At 40.2% G+C, this 17,841-nt stretch overlaps 1 protein-coding gene across 1 annotated transcript in view; it reads right to left on the reverse strand.

Annotated features, from left to right (window-relative positions):
- The window catches only part of THSD4 (thrombospondin type 1 domain containing 4), a 644,254-nt gene that overhangs the window by 503,779 nt on the left and 122,634 nt on the right, over nucleotides 1–17,841 (reverse strand). The window lies entirely within an intron of this gene.

Genomic DNA, 17,841 nt, shown 5'->3' on the forward strand with positions numbered 1-17,841 from the left:
CAGGTCCCACGTTGAGCTGGGTGAATATTGATGGGGGGGGGGTTGGTTAATAGGCAGTTCTGAATTTAAAAAAAAAAAAAAAGTCAGGTCCAACTGAATCCAACATTCGAAAAACAAAATTACTGAATTAAAAAAAAAAAAACCCACACAACCCTGTTTAGTTCGCCACACGCCATCCAAGTCCCCCCAAAATTTGGGGCTAAAACTATTTAACGAATTCGTGTCAAATCTGTGAATAATTTTGTGTTGACCAAAAAATGGATTTTTTGGCAAATAAGCTATTTGTCAGAAGAATTTCACCCAGCTCTGGCCCAACGTTGATATTACAGTGATGAGCACCATAGAAATGTAAGAACAAGAAACAAATGAGTATATTCATGCCATGGTCATAACTAAAATTGTAATGATTATTTACAATAACATTAAAATCTGAAGTATCCAAGGAAAGAAAACATTTGTGAGCTTTGTGGAGTTAATGGGGTAATAGTTGTCCAAAATAAGCAACTTTGTTACTAAACTGTCATTTTTTCCAATCAAATGATATTTCAAGAGAAATACAATAAACCAAATTTAGTCATTTCCCTTTCACAATAGCTTTGAATTATTCTATTTACTGGGCTTAGATTCAACACAGTTGAAACTCAAACACTTGCATGAAATGTTAAAAGCTGGCCACAGTTATTTCCTAGTTTATATTTAAAACTCATTCCATCTTACGGTTTGTTTATTTTTTCTTCCTATCTACATACAATTCTATTATTTCCATTACTGGGTATTTCAATTTGTGTCTTAGTTCCAGCTGCAATATTCTTGAAACAACAACAATGTCCAAGACCAACAATGCATGTGTGTGTACATACAAAGACTATGGGGTGTCACACAAAGAACCAGACCAGCATGTCAAGTTCCTCTACTGAGAAGCGATAGATTTCAAAAGAATGGGCCCAGAATTTTACAAAAGCAATAAGTACCATTGATTAACTAATTCATCTGTATCAACTTTATTTTGGAAAAAAACAGTGAGAAGAGAGATATTGCTGAAATTATGTGTTGGTTTTCATATATTTATGTCAGGTGAAGGAGCAGTTTTCTTTATAGCGGAAGACAGCGTACCAAAGGTCCAACATAGGAGCTGGCTGGTCATTATCCACCCTCTGTCTACAGAGATGTATCTGTTTGGCTGATGGAGGCACTGAAGCCTAAGTCTCTCCCAGCTGGCAATTGTAGTAAGAGGAGGCCCTGAGATATAAACCTTGGTATCAGAGGCCCGGTGTGAGGCCTAAGGCCTGAACTAAAGTAATCGTCATGACTTTGCTAACAAAGCAAAGTTACGCCGTGAGCCAGAGGCAGGCCTTGCTCACAGAAGCTGGCAAGGAAAGGGCTGATGCTGCAAAAAGAGACATACCTAAAAGGTACTGGACACCAGATATCAGAACATACACTATACTGGAACATTCCACAGATAACATGGAACAGGCCGACCCATCCCAATGACAGGGGCAAAAGGGTAAAATGATGGATAGAGTTGTTTTGATCGAACCAACATGTACAAGGTGAGAGGCGGTACCTTACTACGTAGAGGGGTTGTACCTTGCTGCGTAGAGGGGTTGCATCTCAATACGTCAGGAGTGATGTATAACTTGTTTGTACCTCTGTATAAGAATGTATCCCTGAGGCGGTATCTTTGTCCAGCCGAGGGGGCAGTGGAAAGTCCCGCCACTGACTGAGCTGAGTCCATTGCCGAGCGGCACTTTCTCGTAGTATGCCCTGACTTAGGCTAAGAAACCTACAGGGAACTGCAATTGTGTCAGGGTCACAATAAACCTGGCCGAGGTGCCTTCGTACCTTACTAGACTCTGTGGTTATTGGGGGTTCTCGTCGGGTTTGCTGTGTCAGCTATCTGCAGAGCTGGGACCGCACACAGAGGGAACACACGCACGCAGCCGAGTAATATCAACATAGGAGAAAGCAGAGCACCACACCGGTAGCATCTGACAACAGCAATATATTGTGCCAAAGCCACATCCACATGTCACAAATTGTTTTTTTAAATGTCACTGATTTTTTTAAATTATTATTATTTTGGCACACGTCTTCTGACAGTCTGAGGTTTTGTATTTGCTTGTTCTTCCTTCTGAAGTCTTGAGCTAATGCTCTTGCCTATCTGTACTGTATTTCTGGCACATAAATCATTTCCTGTACACCCTGTCCCTACTAACTGCAGACCATACATGAGTAAAAAGATCAAAATATTCACTGTTGGGTTGCCGAAAAGTAGTCCTTCTTTTTGTATTTTATATCACTGGATTTTCTATTTTAAAGTTATGGAAGAGTCACCCAGAGGAAATGGTGAAAACCCCAGCTCGAGTCATTAAAAGTTGGACAGGACAAAGCTAGGAAAATACATTGTTCAAAACAATCCTGCACTAGCTGAGAAATGCACTGCCTTAATGAGGTCTTGGCTACTTCTAAAAGTTACAGTGTGATGGTAGCAAAAAGCCCATTTGCTATTCTGTCTCTTTTGAATCATTGTGAACTATCATATGTACATAAGAGTTGGTAAAAGACAACAAGTCTGAACTGATTCTTTGCCTTTTTGGGGGGGGGAGATTTATTTCTTTATATAGATTAAGGTCACAAGCATTTATAAACACATTCTGCTGATGTGCTAATAATCTATAATACATACTGCTTAGGTCTATAATTGTCTGATAACACTTACGACTCATTTAACCGTTATAAACCATTTATATATGAATATATTATAAATATAATATAAAACATGACCCATGCAATATTTTTGTGCAGCCTGCCTGAAAAACAGATCTTTTGAGTGCTCTGATGGAGGGACTGAAAGTTGTGTAAGCTCCCTGTGTCCTCTTAAGCCTAGTTATAACCTTTGCGGTATGCTACAGTATGTCACTACAAAAAATATAAGCAAACAAAAAAATGAATTGTGATGCTACAAAACCAAGTGCAAGATTTTGCAGGCGCCACAAAACCCCATCAGTTCCCTTGGTTTATTCCTTTTTTTCATCAGAGGCTACAATCAGTTTTTAAGCTTCCCATTCCCAACCCCCATTTATCACACACCCTTATTATTGCCTCAAGAAAAGCTTTAAGAACAGCATGAGCATCTGAGTTTCAAAAGGAGAGACTCCAAGGAAGACATCACATTCACCCCTGCCGCAGCGTTTAGGTTCTTACAAAATTCCCCAGCAACTCTCATGTACCTAGTAGTTTTTAATCCACCTCCCACCATGATATCAGAGTGTCTGCTAATGATAGATGCCCTGTGCTTACTGATCCTTCCAATAATGCTACGCATAGGTTCATTGCAAATGTGTTGCTTTAAATATATTTTAAAAGCATGTTCAAGGAGGAAGGATGGTCTTGGAGTGGGACTCAGGAGACCTGGGTTCATGTCCCACCTCTGCCACAGATTTCTCATGGGACTTTGGGCAAGGTACTTAATCTCCTTGTGTCTTTGCACTGAAATGCCCCATTTATCATTATTATTGGGTTCGGGGTGGCTCCAGACACCAGCGCAGCAAGCGCGAGCCTGGGGCAGCAAGCTCCGGGGGGCAGCCTGCAGGTCGCTGGGAGGGAAGCAGTCAGGCGACCTTCGGTGGCGTGCCTGCGGGAGGTCCGCCGGTCCCGCGGTTTCGGCAGCAATTTGGTGGTGGGTACACCAAAGGCGCGGGACCGGCAGATCACTCGCAGAAACGCTGCAGAATCCGCATGTCCGCGGACCACCCGCAGGCATGCCGCCGAAGGCCGCCTGACTGCCTGCTTGGGGCAGCAAAAAACATATCCCTGATTGGGATAATAGTAACTCCTTACCAAATACGGATGCTATGAGTAGGGATTGGGGACAATTTTCAAAATGAAATTTTTATCAAAATCGCAACTTTTGATTTAAAAAACAGATCCAGAATTTCAAGCATTTTTTTTGCAAAACTTATATCTTGTATTTTGTTCAGCAACAGAGCTGGTCAGAAATATGTAAGAAAAAATAGGGTGACATTTTTGAGAAAGCTTTTGTAGAACACACACACACACTCTGAACCAGCTCCAATTGTGAAGACACACATTTAGGACCAGAGCTCATGTGAAGCAATACTTATTTACACCTACTAAGTTAAGATTTCAGGTACAACTGTGATAGGGCCCATAGAAATTAACTAGATAAATCAATCTCATATTGGTAGAACGTTTAACTATCTAACATGTTGAAGGAAAACAAAAACTAGAACCCATAATTGTGTAAGTTTTTAGTCACCTCCGTTTCATAATACACTGGAAGAGAAAGAAAGTGTCAAGCCAGCGACAAATTATTTTACTCAACTATCAGGCTAGCTAGCTTAAAGTGTTAAATATTTTCTATAAAGGTAGATTTTCAAAAATTTCACTGCCTCAACCTGATAGATTCGTAACAGATGCCTTTTCAGCAAACAGTGCTTGCCCATCAGTGAGAAACAGAGGAAACAGGATGATAACCTGCCACTTATAGTCCTGAACCTTAGTGCAAGGATAAAATTTACAACTCAATATACAGGATTTTAACTACTTAGCTAGAGTACCACTAAGCTCCAGTTAAGAACCACAACCCCTTTAACATGAGACTATAACTCTCAGTGTTTTTGTCCAGCCAGCAAGTGGTGGAAAGGACAGCAGCACTACAGAAACTGAGGCTCAGAGAGTGTAAGGGCAAAAATTTCAAAACAAGTCACCAATTTTTGTTGCCCAAATTTGGGTAACTAAGGCCTGATTTCCAGAAGCACGGAACCCCTGCAGCTGTCTCAAATAGAGCATCCAAAATCAACAGACACTTCTGAATGTTTTACCCTATTTCTGCCTCAATTTCCTCATCTGCACGATATTAATATTAAAGGTTACTTAGTTCAGGAAAGCACTTTGAGATCTAGGATTGTTATGCACTTTATTATATATGTCACATATTGTTAGTGTTGCCTCAAAATCAGCATCAATGGGGAGCAGTTACCACATATAACATTTAAAAACTAAATCTCCTCATTTATTCCTCACCTTTCAAAAATATTTGAAACAGGGGTTTTAAATTTTTCTTGAAATCTTAATCAGTTTAAATAGCTTTTGGCTAAATACCAGAAAATTACTATCACTTTCCCAAACTGGACACATGCCCGCAATTAGCAAAACTGTTCCAAAGCTGCACTAGGATAATTCACTTTTGGAAATGCACAAAGGGGTTGTTCTAACTCTGAAATCACCTCTAAAAGCAATTAAACCATTCACTAAGATTTTGGCACTGTTTCGTTTGTCTAACCTACAGTCACTGGCAAAATCTTTTTCCTAGTCCTACATCCCACTGGATTTCCCAGACTCAAGTACGGTTCACTGATGAATACTTTCCAGGGTAGATAAAATCAATGATTTTTTTCTTTAAATTTGATTTTTTTATTTAAATCAGAGTTTTAAGGAAAAAACCTATCTAAAGATAGTTTTAATAAGATACATTATAGCTTAAAGATATCTCATAATGGAATATGGATTATAAATTCTAATTCCATAGTATGAGACAATATATTCAGGAAATGTTTAAGAAAAGTTTTGAAAATGAATTCCAATAGTTCATGGATTAGTGACCCCATCTTATGGTGTTCCAGGGGCTTCTATATAGATTATTTAGGTTAATCTTTCTATCTACCCAATGAGATCAGTGCTCAGCCTAGAAGATACCATCAGAGATGCTTAGTTTTGCAGTTCTCAAACTGTGGATTTGTGTCTCCAGACATATGCTTGTTAACAGCAAAAATGTATTTAAATAAATAAATAATATATAGAGGTGAGAAATAACAGACCTCAACCCTATTGTCCCTCTGAAAATTTGTGTACACAGAGTCAATCCCTTACCTCTCTCTAAAAGTGCCAAGTTTCAAAAAGTTCAATCACTTGTTGGGGTCGGAATAGATCTGGACAAGGAGAAGAAGTCTCGAGATAAATGTGAGAAGGGAGGGACAGGCAGTAGAAACAAAAGTGGAACTGTTTGAACAGCATATTCCAGAAGTCTTGAGGTCTTTCTGAGTGCAGCCTTCATTGATTTGAGATCTACCATACCATTCTCTCACTAAAAGGGAAAACCTATAATGGCAGCAGGCCGTAAAAGAGACCCAGTTTGGGAATATTTTAATGAAGTTCCTCTACCTGTGGGTAAGACAGGCATGCGTGCAAAATGCAAACAGTGCAACAAAGAAATGTAAGGCCTGGTTGCCCAAATGAAACAACATCATGAGAAGTGTCCTTCTCCGGAGGAAGCTGCGTCAAAGATAATGAAAGGAACATGTCTGAACATGCAGGATCTTCAGGTTGGTAACAACCAACAAGAATGCACTTTTATGTAAGAAATCCATGATTAAATTGAGTCTTCCTGACTAGTGATTTAAATCAAATCCATCCTGATACTTTCAGTGTATATAAATAAATAAATGGGGAAAAATTCACCTCAGCTTTGAAACCTTTGTTACAGTGAGCTCCTAACCTTTCATGAAAATGGTTTAGAAGGGATTTTCTAAAAGTGATAGCCAAAAAAAGTCTTCCATGTATTTCCAGAAAGTAAATGCTTCATAATAAAGTGAAATCATACAGTCTATCTAGACTTTCTTTGTCTCATGGCCCATTTAATTTCTTCTACAGTCCTATCTAGTCTTACTGACACATGACCATTCTTAAAAGGAAACATACCACCAAAACAAAAGGGAATTTCTGAAACAATGATTCAGCATCTTCTTTCTTTAAAAAAAATAATGTGCTATCAAAAGCAGAATTCCTTTCCTATGTTTATATGAGTCTCTCTCCAGCTCTTTACATTATCACCCACTGTAATCCAAACTCTGCCCCAAAATGCATGTGCATGAGTCTCACTGAAGTCAATGGAAATCACATGCCAGTATCTGAGAGCAGAATTTGGCCCTTACATTGTAAGTTCTTGAGGCCACAAGCTTTTTCTTCTTGTATGTCCAAAGCACATGCACAGCAATGTAATTATATACTATAAAGTAAATATTATGTAACAGCATTTCTTCTGCCTAGCATGCATCAGAATTCAGTGATACAGATGGTTGAAAAATAAACTAATTTCATTAAGTTGGTTTTGTTTAGAAGGTTTGAAACAAACCCTTTGTAATGTTTAGTTTTGCATTATTTATTTTTTTAATTTAAAACGTTTTTCTTTTTTGTTTTTGTTTACAAAAACAGGTTTATGGTAACTGACATTTTTTGTTGTAAATGTTATTCTATATTTTCAGAAAACGTTTTGATTAAAATATGTGATGTAAAGCAAAATAATTGACAATGTTCCAACTTCTTGCAAAAAGAGTTATAAAAGGGCCATTATTAAATGGAAAAAAACTTTGAAAATTTTTGATCAACTCTAGTTACAGACCATGACCATAGATAGTAAACCATGAACAATGGGTTGGCAAGAAGTGAAAATTACCAGCTGAGTAGTGCTGTATCTTGGCATGTTTAGAAGGAATAAGCACCTGAATTGACTAAATCACAACCCTGCCTAAAGCACTGAGGTTGCATCTACGTGTCTGCTGCAGTACTTTTCTAGGCCTGGTTATGGTTAGCCACACAAAATAATTAAGGAATGATGTTCTTTGAAGCGAGAGTTTGAGTACAGTTTGAGGCAGCAGGTAATGCAAAGAGACTTCAATTTCTTGATAGCTAAATAGCTGGTTTCAAGCCTATTCTGTGTCACAAAAGAAAGCAACCTTGGTGGTCTAATTCATGTTTCCTGGATAGGCTTGTGTCCATATCACAAAATCACCATACTTCCACCAAAATTCAGAACACCTGAAAGTACCTACTCAGGGAAGGCTCATTAAGAGGCTATATTTCAGACCCATACTGAGTTGCACTGATGCAGAGCTAGGGGAGGATAGTGCAGGAAGGCGGGCACTGATAAGCTATTTTAGATACTTATATGCAGGGCCGGCTCCAGGCACCAGCGGAGGACGCACGTGCCTGGGGCGGCACATGCTAAGGGGCGGCACAGTCCAAGCGGCTTTTTTTGTTTGTTTGTTTGTTTGTTTGTTTGTTTGGGGCGGCAAAAATAGTAGAGCCGGCCCTGCTTATATGAACACCATCACTGTAGTACCTGAGCACCTCACACTCTGATAAAACACCCCTGTGACATAAGGAAGTGCTATTATCCCCTTTTTACAGATGGGGAACTAAGCGACTTGCTCAAGGTCTCACAGGCTGTTTGTGATAGAGCAGGCATTGAACCCCAGTCTCTCAGACTGGTGCTCTAACCACTGGACAATCCCTCCTCACTATGAGTCTTATTCAAAGCCATCAGAGTCTTTCCATTTAACTCAATGGGCTTTGGATTAGACTTTATGTGAAGTACTAAATTCCTGTATTCATTCTTCGCTTTCATGAATACTTATGTTCTTCCACAATCATTTAAAAAGATGAACTTTGCCTATTTACACTCACTAGCTATGTCTTAACAGTTTAAAAAGGGTTTCTATATTTCTCCAGTAAACAACACAAATGACAATAACTGGGTCCTTGAATAAGCAAATGTTTGCCCTTATGTTTTTTTTTTAAATAGAGAGCATACTTTTCACAGTATAGTTATTGCTTTTCAAAGTATATTTAATACACTAGATTCCTCAACCTGGTCCTGACTTCACATGAAAGCTTTTAATTTCCTTTCGATTCACTTAAAGAACAGTTTCCAAATAAAATCTACTCAATTTATTAAATGTATTTAAATACATTTTATCCACACATAAAATACCCATGATCTACTAGCTCTATTTTAGTCAATGACAGACAAGAAAAAATTTGAAAAGAGAAAGATAGGAATTAACATTTTAGCTACATGCCTTCTACACATGTTGAAACTCTGGCATGCTTAGCATGCTTTCCAAATACATATAATAAACTTTTAACATGCTCACACATCATCAGCCTCTCTCTCATTCAGTCTTGTCCTTCTGCAAATCATAAAGTCACTGACAGGGCAAACATAAATAATTAGAACTTTTCACTTCAATCAACTCAATGTCATGCCAGGCATTTCCATATATAATTCCCATTTGAGCACTACTGACAGTGTTTCCACTATGTCTTTCAACAGTCTATTGCCGTGCCTAACCTCTCCCTGTTCTAGCCATTTTCCTAAGGTACAATCTGAACTTCATGGTAGATGGAAAAGAACTGTTACTGTACCTTATCAAGTTATCTAGTCTAATTCTTTCCAATTTTAGCTGTAGGCCATTTTTTCTCCCTTTTTAAAACCACTTTCAGATAACTTGAATAATCTTTTCTTGACAGTGTTTCTTTGAAGAGATTCGTACGGTATAATGTAATAGCTCTCAATCTCCATTTTTCCCAGAATGCAAAAAAATGAAACTCCTACAGGCTGCCTTTGTACGTTGAATTCCCAATAGTTATACCATTCTGGAGATGGGCCTTTCGAATTTCTTCAAATATTTATGCTCTTTGGGGCAGAAACTGCCATTTATTATACGTTTGTGCAATGCCTAGCACAATCGAACACTGGCCTGGTGTAATTGCTAGGCAGTACCCCAGTAAATCATAAGTATTCAACAGTAGTGGGTTTTAAGTTTTGCTCTTATATACTGCCAGGACTCTGATTCACATACAATATCTCATGAGCCATATTTTCTGAGTGGGCACTACATTTGAGCTTATAGACATACAGAGTTTGCACGTTATAGCAACTTCTATTTCTTTTTGATACTTAAGACAAATTCATTTGTGAGTGTATGTTTACCTGTTTTAACCTTGTAAATACCTCTCAGTTCTTTTTCCTAGTTAATAAATCTTTAGTTTATTACAGGATTGGCTACAAGTGTTGTCTTTGATGCAAGATCTGAGGTACAATTGACCTGGGGTAAGTGACTGGTCCTTTGGGACTGGGAGTAACCTGAATATTGTTGTGACTTTTGGTGTAAAGGATCATCTATCACAAAGACAGGATTGCCTGGGTGGCAAGACAGACGAGGGGACTGTCTGTGACTCCATTTTAACACTGTTATAATGCTTGAGGAGTTCACACTTGATACTTGGTTGGTGAAATCTAAGTATAAAACACACAACTAGTTGGGGCTTGTGCACTGGTTTGTAACAGTCTGCCCTGAGGCTGGTACTCTCAGTTGTGAGCCACTCCAGACAGTCTGACAGCATCATCTAATTTATATGAATCCCCTGCTATTTGTCTTTTCTCCCAAGTATTCACAATCCTGCTCTCTTAATTTATGTTGGAATATTTTATATGGTATGGAAGTCAAACTAATTGATCAGCAATTTCCTGGGCTTTCCTTTTTAAAGATACTGGTACATATAACATTTACCTTTCAAGGCATCTGGTACCTCTCCAAATTCTTATACTTTATTGAAACATATTTCTAGAGGTTCAGCAATTTCCTTTGCCAATACATCTAAAACCCTAGTGTGCATCTCATCTAGCTCTGCTGATTGAATATGTTCAGTTTTACCAGGTAACTCCTTTACCAAGCCTGTGTCGTTAACCTTTCTTCCTTTCTCCATCTGTCAACTGCATTAAGTTTTCTGCATTAAGTTTTCTGCATTCCTTGCAGCTAAAATGCAATTAACAGAATATGCCTTTTGGATGTATGAACACAATGCCTATCTCCAGATTGGAGTTTGTCTCCAGCTTTTTAAGAGTGCAGCTCGAACCTTAAACCTTTTGTTCTACTATTGATTTCAGCTTTGCAGCACTGAAGAGTTCTCTGAATTCACTTCCAAAGCTTTTGAAGTGTTACTTGAATCTAATCTTTATTAACTTTGCAATGCGTCAGAAACAGGGACAATGCAGCAAGTATATCTGTTATTGCTCTAGCCAGTTGTTTTCCCACAATAACACTTTCCAATTTAAATCACGGCTCTTCCAATGTCAAGGAATCTCAGTTAATAAAGCACTTGAAAAATGAAAAATTCTTGTCTAGCTTTTATCATTATTGTATTTTATTCGGACTGTGCAAATCTGCTAAGCAGAGAGCTGTTTAAATGACTGGGGGGGGGGACATCTCATCTCACATTTTCCACTGCCAGCGGAAGGATTCAAGTACAGCCTCAAATCTTGCATAAAATTTAGTGACTCCATTCAGTCAGAGATAAACAGTCCATATCACTCCATTGTGTATAATTTAGCATACTTGGCATTTCAGTATTGAATAGGTCCACAAGAGAACTGGTGTGGGAAAACTAACAATACAAGTGCCTCCACTGCACCTAGTCCACAGTTTTAAGAAGGACTCCTGCTTCCACTGCTGTCTATTACTAAAATTTCACAGTCACAGATATTTATTCCAGGAAAATAAAAACCCACTTGAAAAACACCCAGCTTCTACGTTACCGATTTTTAACAATAAGAAAATGAAAACAAAAACTAAACATGTGAGAACATCTCCTCAGTTGGTGTAAATAGGAATAGCTCCACAGAATACAGAACTACATTGATTTACACTTTTGCTTGTCTTTCCAAACCCTTGATCCATCAGACGGCCAGATGTCTATCACCTCACTCCAGAAGAAATGAATTTAAAGAAAAAAAAGTCTTCAAATTTTATTTTCCCAAGTTGTCATCAGTGTCCATTTCACTGTGAGACGGACATGCCATTAAGCATTCAGATTGGGCTGTCCAAGGGATCTTCTTTGGCTGATCTTAGCAAATTTACTGCAAATTCTTAGCTACCTTTGTACCCTGGCTGCTCCCATTCACATTTTTATATAAATATGCATCCAAATTCAAAAATCCTTTCACTAAACCACATTTATAGAAACCGTGTGTCATGCCTGAGGCATTTAAACAGCATGCTGTTGTCTCATTTAATGAGAAACCAATGAGAATTATTTCTATTAGAGAAAACCTGGCAAAAAGTCTTAAAAATGTCTAAACATGAAACCCTTCAGATTAGCTGGTTCTTCAGTGTCTCATTTGGCTTTACTGTTCAAAAACACACAAAAAATTATGGCATATATTTATAGTCATCACCAAAAAATGTGCCACAGCATAGTTGCCCTAATACAAGAGATAAAAACAAATCAAAATGCTTTCACAAGCAGAGTTTTTATTAACTAAAAAGTGTTTTCTTTATACTAGAAAAAGTATTGTCAACTCCAATATTGTTTTTTAAAAGGTATCAATGCCAATTTTGAAAGACACTAAACCAAAGTAATACTTGGTGAAACTCCACTGAAGTCAATAAACTTAAAGCAGAGATGATGTGTTTGGCACATTCCGTTTGTAGAAAATTATGCTGACAATTAAATCTGCACTAAGACTGCCAGTGATATTTGATTTGGTTTTAAAAGACCGTCTCTACTAGGCAACTGATTTTTGCTGGGTCATTAGGGGATACCTAAATGCAGGTTTAGATGTACATTTTCACTTTCTGGTTTTACCTTTCATTTCTCATTTTCCATTTATGGTCACTAGCATAAGTATAAAGCCTATGGCCATGATCCTATCACTGGGATTGTGCACCTATGTGGAGTCCCATTGATTAAACATATATCTATGTGTATGGAGCTCTGTTTAAGTCAACTGGGCTCTGCACAGACTCAGGGCTCTGTCTACATAGATCCAGTAGCAGGATAGGAGCCTTGTGTTTGCTCATTTACTCCTGCTGCTTATTTCACATTTGAAGTAATAATCCTAATCACAGCAAACAGTCCTGATGATACTAATGGAGGATCGCGACTTCAAGTGAGGACCAAGCAGCAGGAGCAGATGAACTGACCACAACAATCCCGTTTTCATGTCCCCAGCAATGCAAATGAAGGAAAACCACCAGCTAAAATTCACAGGTATATTAACAGAATCATTTCAAAGCAAAATGCTTACAGTTTTCTACAAAGTACAAACGGAAATTTAGTATTTCTAGTGGGCATTGTGTGCAAATCTGCTTTGAGTATCTACTTTGTTCTAACCCGTTATTCCTTAATACAAATAAGGAACTAGACAAAAACCAGACAAAAAGCAACTTTCTTTAGAACACATTTTAATACACAATAAATACAGCTTCCTCTAGGCTTCTCCTCAGCACTATGCTCCTCAATCAGCATGTCAAAGAGTTACCGATGCTAAACCTTTCAGTTGCTTTTATGGGTACTATGCCATTTCTCACGTTGCGGGTTCTTGCTTTCATCAAAAGTCAAGACCTTGAATATCTGCTGATGCAATAAGATCTTACTATTAGTGTTTTGCCAACACGTTGTATTCACCCCCCTGGTTCATACTTAAAATAAAAAGATGTTCCAATCTAATATTTCTGTTTATCACTGTGTTATAAGTGCTTTGTTATTAATATAGGCAGGACCAGTAGCACGACCTATTATTTTTATGGTCACCCGACACTTTCCATTATAAGACCCTAGGGTTACCATTCGTCCGGATTCCCCCGGACATGTCCGGATTTTTGAACTAAAAATAGCGTCCGGGGGGAATTTGTTAATGTCCGGACTTCCCCCCCCTTCCCCCCATGCAGAGCACGCGCGGCTAACAGGGCAGCCGGATGGTGCCACTTACATGGGGCTCCGACAGCGAGAGAGAGTCCCTCCGCCTCCCCTGCAGCAGAGCTCACTCCCTCCCTCCCTCCCTGCATCGCAGATCGGCTCCGGCAGTCTGGAGCTCCTCCCCCGCTGCTGCCCAGCGGCTCAGGCAGTTCCTGAGCAAGTTCACCAAGACGTTAGGTGAAGAAAGGCCAACAACAAGGGAGCCAGGGGGCAGGAGAAGGGGCAGGGAGGTTCTGGAGGGGGCAGTCAAGAGACGGGGGGGTCGGGAGTTCGGGGGGGGCTTTCTGGGGGTGTGGATAAGGTTTTGGGCAGTCAGGGTACAGGTAGGGGGTAGGGTCCTGGGGGGCATTTGGGGGGGGTCTTAGGAGGGGGCAGTTAGGGGATAAGTAACAGGGAGGCTTAGGTAGGGGGTAAAGTCCTGGGGGGCAGTTAGGGGCAGGGGTCCCAGGAGAGGGCAGTCAGGGGACAAGGAGCGGGGGGGGAGGGTTGGAGGTTCTGAGGGGGGTGGGAAGTGGGTGGGGCAGGGGCGGGGCTAGGGCGGGGCTCCTCCCATCCTCTTTTTTGCTTGCTGAAATATGGTAACCCTAAAGACCCTGGTTTTAGTTGCTTATCACTTTACCAGATTAATTGGTCAGGCTGAGGAATGAGGCAAGTCAAAAATATGGGGTTTTTTTGCCAATGTTTAAAAAAATTCTTAGCGAAGCTTGAATGCCACTTGGTTTTGGAGGGGGGACTCAAAATTTGGCAAGGGATGATTTTGTGTAAGGCTTTTTCAGTTTGTCATTTTTTTTTCTTTGTAATTTTGGTTCAGGTCAAACTCCGCCCCTCCCTCTCTCCCCCACCCCCCACAACTGCCAGCAAACTGAAAAATCAGTTATTAAGTCCAAGGTAATTAGCATGCTTTACTATCTTCAGCAAATGATAATGCAAACCACAGACAAATAGAAGAGGAGAAAAATGCATTCCTTGGCTGGGAAGTTATTGCAAGTTTAAAGTCAGAGACACAGACAGTTGGCAGGAGAGAGTTGGGGGATATTTCCTTGGCTTCTTCTCCCTATAAATCAATCACTTCCCTGCAAGCATAGTAATGACAGAACTACTGTTCATATAGTGTGCCCAGCTCCTTTCCTCGCCTTAAATAATACAAGGAATTTGGGATTAGCTTTCCCATAACTGTAAGGTAGATGTTTGTGGAAAAACAGCATTACTGTACGTGTTGCTCAAAGGAAAGTCAAAGAAAGTTCAGTACACAAGAGTGTCTCTCTTCACATACGGTTGTGGCTTTCTCTCCTAGACATTATTACTGCATAAGCACATAGCACACTGTCTCAGTACCTGACAAAGCCGAAACAGAGCACTGCAGGTTTGCTCTAATTATTTGTCCTTTGCAGTGTTATCTATGAACTTTGCCCTCATATTCCACATAGAAAATGCCTATTCAACTGCTTTTCTCATCACAGTACATCTAGAGCCAGCCTTCAGTTTTCAGCTCTTCTGAATGAGCAGGCTGTCTATGACACCCTTGAACCAAATTATCCTTCAGCTCTGTCCCAGGAAATACCCTTACCTAGCTATGACCTTAGGTCCATGCTCCTTAAGTATTTGCATCGCTCTGACCCCCTGCTAATGAACAGCTGACAGCTTCAGTAATAGAGCTCCACATATACTGCCTGCTCTCTCAGCACCCTCCAGCCACCCTCTCCCCAAACTCTCTCTCACCCCGCAGCCCGGTTCACTGTTTCTGTTCCTTCTCCACCCATCTGTGGCCCAGCACAACAGGGTGCCAAGGCAGCGTTCTTTCCCTGCCAGGTCTCATCTGCACTCTTTTTGTGCTCTTTGCCTGCTGTCTCGCTTATGTACAACCCAATGCTTGCTTGGCAGTCAGTGGCGGCAGGGGTGGAGGGTGGGTAATGAATGTGCACAATTGAGGAAGCTGGATGGCACACCGCATACCTTACTTCGCAGAAGTACCTTCAAAACATAGGATCAGCCCTGTTCTAATTACTTCTGAACCTGTCCACACAGCCTTAGAAAAGAAAATCACCTTAAGCTTGTGGTATTGGGCAAACCTTCTTAAAATGTCAGAAAAAAGTAGATTCTTCCCCTGAGTAGACTTGTTGATACCATAGTCTGCTCTCACCAAAACAGACATTCCAGCAGAAGGTGCTGTATGACAGAATGTGTATTTTATTGTATTATTTTGAGCGACGATGAATAGTTACCAAATGTTCAAAAAGCATCATTTTTTGGAAAACAATTTTAATGGCATTTGTAAATGAATTCACAGGATCTCCCTTGAATGAGGTTTCCAGAAGACTGAGACTTCCACTGTTTCCAAAGCCTGGATGCAATTAAACCAACATATAAGTAAAAAGTGAATTTCTTGTTCAAATTATGGCTGTGTTTAATATTAATGCAGCAAAATTCAGACAAAGCATCTTGTGTGAAAAGACAAAAGAGAATTTAAGACGCATTAAAATGCTTTAAAATATCTTCTAGGACATTTGTGTGTGCAGATAAATGACAGATATTCAAATTTACACACTAATATTAAACATACTGTCAGAGAAAAACACAGTTCTCACTCTCTTTTTTGGATACATTCCTGACATATTTGTCAGTGTAACAACCTGACTTTAGGTAGTTGAAGTTTTGAACTGGAAATTTTATTTTAGTCGCTTTTCATCTTTAAAATATAGTACTAGCAGTTACCTTCAAACAATAACAAAGCTGTGCATCTAAATCATTTTATTGTGGAAAAAAATAAATTCAATTCAACTTGACAAGCGGCAGAATGATGACCTTTGAATCACCACCACAATTCAATTTTTAGTGCTAAAACTGTTACTTGGAACTGATGAGATGATCAGATGTTGCAAGCCGTTTTCCCCCTCCCCTTCCCTCTAACGTGACATATGAATTCCATTGACTTTAAGGTAACTTCCCAGACATTTCCAATTACTAAATCAAACCGACTGTACTTAGTTGGCCAAAAGCTCAGGAAACAATCTCTTTAATAATTTGATATGGATTTGGTGCCAGTTATAAAAATGTTAGTCATTCATCTATCACACTATTTCTAGACACAAATCAGGGTCTGAGTCTTAAGAGAAACAGATCCCCCACCCCCATCCAACCTCAAACAGTGTACAGACATCCCTCAAACTTCAGAAGAGGGTTACACACCAACAGAGACAGATCCAGTGACAGAACCATATACTAGAACATACCATAATGAACCCTCATGAAGAGATATTTGTAGTTTTGGGAGAATTAGATTTTTTTTTTAATAGTTTCAACTGGTACTATCAATGTTTATTTTAAAAAAATTTCTTCAATTTTTATCTATTTAAATTTTAACAGTTGCACAAAATTAAGCACAGTACCAGGGGTGAAAGTAAGTTAGGACACTTACTGGTACAGGCGGGGGGGGGGGGGAGGCGCTCCTGCCCCCAGAAGGGGCTGGGCCTCAGGCGGAAGGGGTGAGGTTCAGGGTCAGCATCCCCCAACCAGCCCTTCCAAGCCGCCTGGCCCGTGCTGCCCAGGGCTCCCGTGTTGATTTAAGGGGCCCAGAGCCCCGGGCCCCTTTAAATTGCTGGCCCCAGGGCAACTGCTCGCTCCCTCCCCCCCCCCGCCCGTTGGAGGCTGCGGGGAAGGAGGGGACCAATGGGGCAGGGACATTAAAGCGCTGCAGGGCCCTTTGCGGCCATACCGCTTTAACGTCGCTGCCCATCCCTCCCCCACTCCCCTTTGGCGGCCCTGCCGGTATGGACCTTACCGGCAGGGCTGCCGACAGGGGAGGCAAAAGGGGCGAGGACATTAAAGCGCTGCCACAGCAGTGCTTTAATGTGGGCTGGGTATGGGGCGGGCGGGTTCTTATGGTACGGAGTACCGGCCTGTACCGGCTCACTTTCACTCCTGCACAGTACACATAAAGCCTTGCTGTCCACTCTGGCATTGCAACAGAGCAGAGTGACCCAGGGTAGATTGCAATGGGGATATTATTTTCAGAGCAACTTCAACTGCAATGGTAGCAAGAACAGCTGTGCACCAATGCAAGCATTTTTGAGTGCAGATGGGGTGTTTTATAGGCACACTGAGGTGCTGCAAAGGTGTTGCAACACCAAAATGTATTATCTATTGTAGATAAGCCCCAAGATGTTATTCCAGGAATCTTAGCTGCATGCAGGCTTTGCACTGCATAGTGAAGAAAAAAAGTTTCTGAAGAGTTATAGAATATTAGAATAATAAACTATCCTCTTGTTAGGATTTTGGAGA

This window comes from Chrysemys picta, chromosome 10, assembly GCF_011386835.1.
Source record: "Chrysemys picta bellii isolate R12L10 chromosome 10, ASM1138683v2, whole genome shotgun sequence".
In the NCBI taxonomy this organism is placed as follows: Eukaryota; Metazoa; Chordata; order Testudines; family Emydidae; genus Chrysemys; species Chrysemys picta.